Raw genomic sequence first — 9,663 nt, forward strand, 5'->3', positions numbered from 1 at the left:
CTCATGGGGCCCACGAAGCTCCACCGACATACTTCTTCCTCCTATATATACCTACGTACCCCCAAACGATCAGATACGGAGCCAAAAACCTAATTCCACCGCCGCAACTTTCTGTATCCACGAGATCCCATCTTGGGGCCTGTTTCGGAGCTCCGCCGGAGAGGGCCGTCATCACGGAGGGCTTCTACATCATCATAGCCTCTCCGATGAAGTGTGAGTAGTTTACCTCAGACCTTCGGGTCCATAGTTAGTAGCTAGATGGCTTCTTCTCTCTTTTTGGATCTCAATACAATGTTCTCCCCCTCTCTCGTGGAGATCTATTCGATGTAATCTTCTTCTTTTTGCGGTGTGTTTGTTGAGACCGATGAATTGTGGGTTTATGATCAAGTCTATCTATGAATAATATTTGAATCTTCTCTGAATTCTTTTATGTATGATTGGTTATCTTTGCAAGTCTCTTCGAATTATCCTTTTGGTTTGGCCAACTAGATTGGTAGTTCTTGCCATGGGAGAAGTGCTTAGCTTTGGGTTCGATCTTGTGGTGTCCTTTCCCAGTAACAGAAGGGGCAGCAAGGCACGTATTGTATCGTTGCCATCGAGGATAACAAGATGGGGTTTATTTCATATTGCATGAATTTACCTCTCTACATCATGTCATCTTGCTTAAGGCATTACTCTGTTTTTAACTTAATACTCTAGATGCATGCTGGATAGCGGTCGATGAGTGGAGTAATAGTAGTAGATGCAGGCAGGAGTCGGTCTACTTGTCTCGGACGTGATGCCTATATACATGATCATACCTAGATATTCTCATAACTATGCTCAATTCTGTTAATTACTCAACAGTAATTTGTTCACCCACCATAGAATACTTATGCTCTTGAGAGAAGCCACTAGTGAAACATATGGCCCCGGGGTCTATTCTCATCATATCAATCTCCATCACTTTAATCTTTCTTTGCTTTTTACTTTTCCTTTTACTTTTTACTTTGCATCTCTATATCAAAAATACCAAAACTATTATCTATCATCTCTATCAGATCTCACTCTCGTGAGTGACCGTGAAGGGATTGACAACCCCTAATCGCGTTGGTTGCGTTGATCTATTGTTTTGTGTAGGTACGAGGGACTTGCGCGTGGCCTCCTACTGGATTGATACCTTGGTTCTCAAAAACTGAGGAAAATACTTACGCTACTCTGCTGCATCATCCTTTCCTCTTCGGGGAAATCCAACGCAAGCTCAAGAGGTAGCAGTAATATTGATGATATTGATGATGAAGACTCTCCTCCCAATAAAATTACCTGTTGTTCCTGAGGGTTATGTTATGGATGAAGAAGCTGTTAGAGCTATTTTAGCTTGCAATGATAGATATGATCTAAAGAGGTTATTAGCTAAATGGAAGCAGCAATCTCTTAATGCTAGAATGAAACCTAACCTTGCTTTTGCTACTTCACCTATCTGTGTTACTGATCAGGATTATGAATTCTCTGTTGATCCTGATATAATTACTTTGGTTGAATCTGATCCTTTTTATGGCTATGAATCTGAAACTGTTGTGGCACATCTTATTAAATTAAATGATATAGCTACCCTGTTCACTAATGATGAGAAATCCCGCTACCTTTATATCATTAAAATATTTCCGTTCTCATTAAAGGGTGATGCTAAGATATGCTTTAATTCTCTTGATCCTGGTTGTGTGCGTAGTCCCCAGGATATGATTTATTACTTCTCTGCTGAATATTTCCCTGCTCATAAGAAACAAGATGCTTTAAGAGAAATATATAATTTTGTGCAAATTGAAGAAGAGAGTCTCCCACAAGCTTGGGGGAGGCTTCTCCAATTACTTAATGCCTTGCCTGATTATCCTCTTAAGAAAAATGAAATACTTGATATCTTTTATAATGGACTAACTGATTCTTCCAGAGATTACCTGGATAGTTGTGCTGGTTCTGTTTTCAGGGAAAGAACACCAGACGAAGCTGAAATTCTATTGAATAATATGTTGACAAATGAAAATAATTGGACACTTCCTGAGCCAACTCTTGAGCCTATTCATAAACCAACTCCGAAGAAGAGGGGTGTTCTATTTCTCAGTCCTGAAGATATGCAAGAGGCAAAGAAATCTATGAAAGAAAAGGGTATTAAAGCTGAAGATGTTAAGAATTTACCTCCTATTGAAGAAATACATGGTCTTAATTTACCGCCTGTTGAAGAAATATATGGTCTTAATTCATCACCTATTAAAGGAACACATGGTCTTGATAACCCGACACAGGTAGTAAAGGTAAATTCTCTCTATAGATATGATAAAGTTGAAATCCATCCTACTAAGTTTGCTAGCCAATGTTTGGGTGAGTTTGATAACTTTATGGTCAAGCAAGAAGATTTTAATGCTTATTTTGGTAGATAATTAAAACAAAATGCTTATATGATTGAACACTTGGGTGATTATATGTCTAGAGTTAAAGGTGAACTTAAACTCATTAGCAAACATGCTTCTATGGTTACCACTCAAGTAGAACAAGTACTTAAAGCTCAGAATGATTTGCTCAATGAATTGAACAATAAGAATAATGACTATGTTGTTAGAGTGGCTACTAGAACTGGTAAGATGACTCAGGAACCTTTGTATCCTGAAGGCCACCCTAAGAGAATTGAACAAGATTCTCAGAGAAATAATTTAGATGCACCTAGTCCTTCTAAAAAGAAGAAAAAGAAAAATGATAGGACTTTGCATGCTTCTATTGAGCCTATTGCTGAACCACCTGAGAATCCAAATGATATTTCTATTTCTAATGCTGAAACACAATCTGGGAATGAACATGAACCTAGTGATAATGTTAATGATAATATTCATGATAATGCTCAACCTAGTAATGATAATGATGTAGAAATTGAACCTCCTGCTGATCTTCATAACCCACAATCAAAGAATCAACATTATGATAAGAGAGACTTTGTTGCTAGGAAACACAGTAAAGAAAGGGAATCATGGGTTCAGAAACCCATGCCTTTTCCTCCTAAACCATCCAAGAAAAAGGATGATGAGGATTTTGAGCACTTTGCTGAAATGATTAGACCTATCTTTTTGCGTATGCGTTTGACTGATATGCTTAAAATGAATCCTTATGCTAAGTATATGAAATAAATTGTTACGAATAAAAGAAAGATACCGGAAGCTGAAATTTCCACCATACTTGCTAATTATACTTTTAAGGGTGGAATACCAAAGAAACTTGGAGATCCAGGGGCACCAACTATACCATGCTCCATTAAAAGAAACTCTGTTAAAACTGCTTTATGTGATCTTGGAGCCGGTGTTAGTGTTATGCCTCTTTCTTCATATCGTACACTTGATTTGAATAAGTTGACACCTACTGAAACATCTTTGCAAATGGCTGATAAATCAACTGCTATACCTGTCGGTATTTGTGAGGATGTGCCTCTTGTGGTTGCAAATGTTTCTATTTAAACGACTTTGTTATTCTTGATATTCCCGAGGACGATAGTATGTCTATTATTCTTGGAAGACCTTTTTTGAATACTGCAGGGGCTGTTATTGATTGCAACAAAGGTAATGTCACTTTTCATGTTAATGGTTATGAGCATACGGTACACTTTCCGAGGAAACAACCTCAGGTTCACAGTATAACCTCTATTGGAAAAATTCCATCGATTATTTTTGGAGGTTTTGAATTTCCTTTACCTACTGTCAAGAAGAAATATGATATTCTTATTATTGGGGATGTGCATATCCCCGTTGAGGTAACACAGTGTTATTCGAAATTTCTCCGGTTCCATGTTAGTCGGAATGAGTTTGTTAACAAGACTTGATCACCTTGTTAGTGGATTCCTTTTGATCAGCATGAGATGGATGAAACTAGAAGGCACAACCTTCTGTACCCTCTCTTTACTTTCTGTTATTTAGTTGAAATAAAGTAAAAATAGTATTTTTCCTGTTTGTTTTCTGAATTATCCGTGCAATATAAAAATACCCTGAAAATAAAAGTTCTCCAAATGCCCTGAAATTCAAATATGATTTTTTTTGGAATATTTGAGAATATCTGGCACTGAGAACACAGCAGGGGGAGCAAGCACCTGGCCACGAGGGTCCAGGGCGCGCCCCTGCCTCATGGGCCCATGGTGGCTCCCCTCCACTTATTCCTGCACCAAGACATTCCTTCTTCCTTCCAAAAAAATCACCATCTAGCTCAAGCACGAGTTCTAGCTCATTTTGCTGCGATTTTCGATCTCCTTGCTCAAAGCACCTCTCACAAAACTGCTTTGGGGGATTGCTCCTTGGTATGTGACTCCTCCATTGGTCCAATCAGTTTTTGTTCTAGTGCTTTATTCATTGCAAATTTGTGCTGCCTAGGTGACCATGTTCTTGAGCTTGCATGTCAAATTTATATGGTTCCAAGTAGTTCTAATGCATGATATAGGCTCTAGGCACTTGTAGGAGTAGTTGCTATCAATTTTGTTGAGCTTGGTTCACTTTTATTTGAAGTTACTAAAAAATTCAGAATTTTTCAGAAAATAATGAAGAGATTTTTGAGGGGCTCATCGAGCCGAAGCTCGAAGGAGAAGCAAAGTGAGGAAGCAGAGAGGCCCAAATATAATTTGCCTCGCACCGCGGAGGTTCAGCCGTGTGAATGGCCTTCCGAAGATTTCTTGAGAGCAGCCAGGATTTATGATGATTTTTATGAATTGGCTGAGAATGCAGGCCTCACCGACTTCCTCCGCGACCAACGCGAACAATATCTCTTACTCACCAATACTTTTGTGCAGAACATCTACTATTATCCTAAGAAATCACCTCCTTCAGTAGAGTTTCATTTATATGATGTGGTTAAGAAGATGTCACTATATGAATTTTGCAGGGTTTGCAAAATACCTTTCGAGGGCAGTTTAGAGGAACCACATCGTAAAGATGTGGACGGGTTTATTGATACTATTACTGTAGGGGAAACTAGGAAGGTTTCTGATGCAAGAATCACTAGCATACATTTTTCCTGTTTTACGCTACTTTGCAATATTTGCTAGTCGTTGCTTGATTGGTCGCGGAAACTGTGGAAACCTTAGTGTTTCTGATATTATTATTTTGTTCCATGGTCTATTCTGTGATAACTCTGTTAGTATGGGAGGTATTATTGCTAAATGGTTAAGTCTGAACCATACAAAGGGCCCCATCTTTGGAGGTATTTACGCTTCATGCCTTGCTGCACACTATAACATACCTATTAGGCACTATGAAAAAGAAGAAAAATTACTGCCCACTGCTTATTTAGATTATAAGAGTATGGTAGCGCATGACTTTATTGTTAAGAATAGGGAAGGGGTGCTTAAATACAAATTGTTCTTCGATAAACATCACCCTGAGACTATTACCTGACCTTCTCCTTCCTTGTTTGATTTATCTACAGGTCCGTATCTCGTTCCGTTGGCGGCCATTCACGCCTACCGGAACCCTACATCAGCCACGGAGCCGGAACCACAATTTGAACCTCCACGACAGTCTAATTACCAGTGGGATCCGGAGATGATTGCCAACCAGTAGCAATCAGAGTCTTCTTCATCTCAGTTCGACCCCAGCTACAACTATGGATATCCGCCAGGCCATCCGTGGCAATAAACCAACTTAGGCCAAAAGCCTAAGCTTGGGGGAGTACGTATTTCTCACCGACATTACATTTATGTTCACACACACTCATTGCTAGATGTTGGTGCTCATACTCTTTCATTGTAATGTCCATGCTAGTTTATTTTGTTTTTCCTATTTTCTTCTTGTGTGTTTAATAAACTTTAAGAAAAAACAAAAAAATTAGTAGTAGCTTTTAGTTAGCTTAATTTTCTTGCTGTAGTAATAATTAAAAAGAAACCCCAAAAAGATTTCATGTTCTTCTTTTGCTTATTGTGAGCTTTCCCATGTAAATAGTTTTATTTCCTTTCTTTTCTTTGGGGGTCGATAGGAGAAGACCATGATGAAATTGTTGAAGTAACTCTTATATGCATTATTGTTGATTTAACCAAGAGCCCATATTGCCTTGTCTTCTCCTGTTTATTGAATGCTCGCAGATTCCGGCTTAGTCCAATGCATGTGCACTGTTATTATTTTCACATCGTTCGGTCATGCAAGTGAAAGGCAATTATGACGATATATGATGGACTGACCGAGATGAGAAAAGCTGGTCGACCTCTCTTGTTTTTGTAAATATGATTAGTTCATCGTTCCTGATTTAGCCTATTATGAATAAACATATTTGCAATGACAATTAGAGATTATAGTTGCTTATGCCATGCTTGATTAGCTATGAGTTATAATGGTTTACCTTGCGTGCCAACATGCTATTAAAATGGTTGTGATGTGGTATAGCGGGGTGGTATCCTCCTATGAATGATTTAAGTGACTCGACTTGGCACATGTTCACACATGTAGTTGAAACGAATCAACATAGCCTTCACGATATTTATGTTCATGGTGGATTATATCCTACTCATGCTTGCACTTAGTGTTTATTAATTTAATGCATATTCATGACTGTTGTCGCTCTCTAGTTGGTCGCTTCCCAGTCTTTTGCTAGCCTTCACTTGTACTAAGCGGGAATACTGCTTGTGCATCCAATCCCTTAAACCCCAAAGTTATTCCAGATGAGTCCACTATACCTTCCTATATGCGGTACCTACATGCCGTTCCAAGTAAACTTGTATGTGCCAAGCTCTAAACCTTCAAATGAAATTCTATTTTGTATGCTCGAATAGCTCATGTATCAACTGGGGCTGTCCTTATCTTCCATGTTAGGCGGGTTATTCTCAAGAGGAGTCGACTCCGCTCCTCACTCACGGGAAAATGGCTGGTCACCGGGATGCCCAGTCCCATGCTTTATGCAAACTAAATCAAAATAATTGCAAAAAAAACCCTGGGACTATTGTTAGTTGGAGGCACTCGTTGTTTCGTGCAAGCCATGGATTGATGCTTGTTGGTGGAGGGGGAGTATAAATTTTACCATTCTGTTTGGGAACCGCCTATAATATGTGTAGCATGGAACATATCGCCATCTCTTGGTTGTTATGTTGACAATGAAAGTATGCCGCTCAAAATATTATTTATCTCTGCTTTAAAATCGAGCTCTGGCACCTCTACAAATCCCTGCTTCCCTCTGCGAAGGGCCTATCTATTTACTTTTATGTTGAGTCATCACCCTCTTATCAAAAGCACCAGCTAGAGAGCACCGCTGTCATTTGTATGCATTACTATTAATTTATATTGGGTATGACTAGATATATATTACCATGAATTACAATGTCTAGTCAGTCCTTGATCATTAAAGGTGCTCTGCATTTATGTTTTGCGCTCTCAGAAAGGGCTAGTGAGATACCATCTTGTTATATCATATTATGATTGTTCTGAGAAAGTGTTATCATCCGAGATTTATTATTATTGCTCGCTAGTTGATTATGCCATTGACATGAGTAAACATGAGACCTAAGAGTTATTGTGAATGTGGTTAGTCATAATCTTTGCTGAAAACTTGAATGCTGGCTTTACATATTTACAACAACAAGAGCAAACAGAGTTTGTAAAAGTTTTTTCTTTATCACTTTAAGTTTATCAACTGAATTGCTTGAGGACAAGCAAAGGTTTAAGCTTGGGGGAGTTGATACGTCTCCGTCGTATCTACTTTTCCAAACACTTTTGCCCCTGTTTTGGACTCTAACTTGCATGATTTGAATGGAACTAACCCGGACTGACGCTGTTTTCAGCAGAATTGCCATGGTGTTATTTATGTGCAGAAACAAAAGTTCTCGGAATGACCTGAAACTCCACGAAACTTATTTTTGGAAATTATTAAAAATACTGGAAGAAGAATCCACGTCAGGGGGGCCTCCACCTGTCCATGAGGGTGGGGCGCGCCCCCCTGCCTCGTGGGCCCCCTGACGCTCCACCGACCTCATCTCCAACTCCATATATTCATGTTCGGGGAGAAAAAAACAGAGAGAAGGATTCATCGCGTTTTACGATACAGAGCCACCGCCAAGCCCTAAAACCTCTCGGGAGGGCTGATCTGGAGTCCGTTCAGGGCTCCGGAGAGGGGAATCTGTCGCCCTCGTCATCATCAACCATCCTCCATCACCAATTTCATGATGCTCACCGCCGTGCGTGAGTAATTCCATCGTAGGCTTGCTGAATGGTGATGGGTTGGACGAGATTTATCATGTAATCGAGTTAGTATTGTTAGGGTTTGATACCTAGTATCCACTATGTTCTGAGATTGATGTTGTTATGACTTTGCTATGCTTAATGCTTGTCACTAGGGCCCGAGTGCCATGATTTCAGATTTGAACATATTATGTTTTCATCAATATATGTGAGTTCTTGATCCTATCTTGCAAGTCTATAGTCACCTACTATATGTTATGATCCGGCAACCCCGAAGTGACAATAATCAGGACCACTCCAGGTGATGACCGTAGTTTGAGGAGTTCACGTATTCACTATGTGTTAATGCTTTGGTCCGGTACTCTATTAAAAGGAGGCCTTAATATCCCTTAGTTTCCATTAGGACCACGCTACCACGGAAGGGTAGGACAAAAAGTTACATGCAAGTTCTTTTCCATAAGCACGTATGACTATATTCGGAATACATGCCTACATTATATTGATGAATTGGAGCTAGTTCTGTGTCACCCTATGTTATGATTGTTACATGATGAACCGCATCCGGCATAATTCTCCATCACCGATCCAATGCCTACGAGATTTTCACATATTGTTCTTTGCTTATTTACTTTTCCATTGCTACTGTTACAATCACTACAAAACCCCAAAATATTAATTTTGCTACCGTTATCGTTACTTCCATATTACTTTTCTACTAAATACTTTGCTGCAGATACTAAGTTATCCAGGTGTGGTTGAATTGACAACTCAACTGCTAATACTTGAGAATATTCTTTGGCTCCCCTTGTGTCGAATCAATAAATTTGGGTTGAATACTCTACCCTCAAAAACTGTTGCGATCCCCTATACTTGTGGGTTATCAATCTACACCAACAACTTCACCACCGTCATCACCAACTCTCTCCCCATTTATGCGGCGGTGTAACACCTCTTCTCCCCGCTGTAATCTCTACTTAAACATGGTGCTCAACGCTATATATTATTTCCCAATGATGTATGGCTATCCTATGATGTTTTAGTAGAACCGTTTTGTCCTATGGGTTCATTGATGATTGTGATTGGTTTGAGTTGCATGTTTTATTATTGGTATTGTCCTATGGTGCTGCCCGTGTCGTGCGAGCGTGAGGGATCCCTGTTGTAGGGTTTGCAATATGTTCATGGCTTGCTTATTGTCTGCATTGCGTGAGTGATAGAAACACAAACACGATAAGTGGGTTATGGCGTATGGGAATAAAGAGGACTTGATACTTTAATGCTATGGTTGGGTTTAACCTTAATGATCTTTAGTAGTTACGGATGTTTGCTAGAGTTCCAATCATAAGTGCATATGATCCAAGAAGAGAAAGTATCTTAGCTTATGCCTCTCCCTCATATAAAATTGTAATAATGATTACCGGTCTAGTTATCGATTGCCTAGTGACAAATAACTTTCTCGTGACAAAAAGCTCTCTACTAAAACTAACTTAGTTGTGTCTTTATC

Source organism: Triticum aestivum, chromosome 7B (genome assembly GCF_018294505.1).
Source record: "Triticum aestivum cultivar Chinese Spring chromosome 7B, IWGSC CS RefSeq v2.1, whole genome shotgun sequence".
Taxonomy (NCBI): Eukaryota; Viridiplantae; Streptophyta; class Magnoliopsida; order Poales; family Poaceae; genus Triticum; species Triticum aestivum.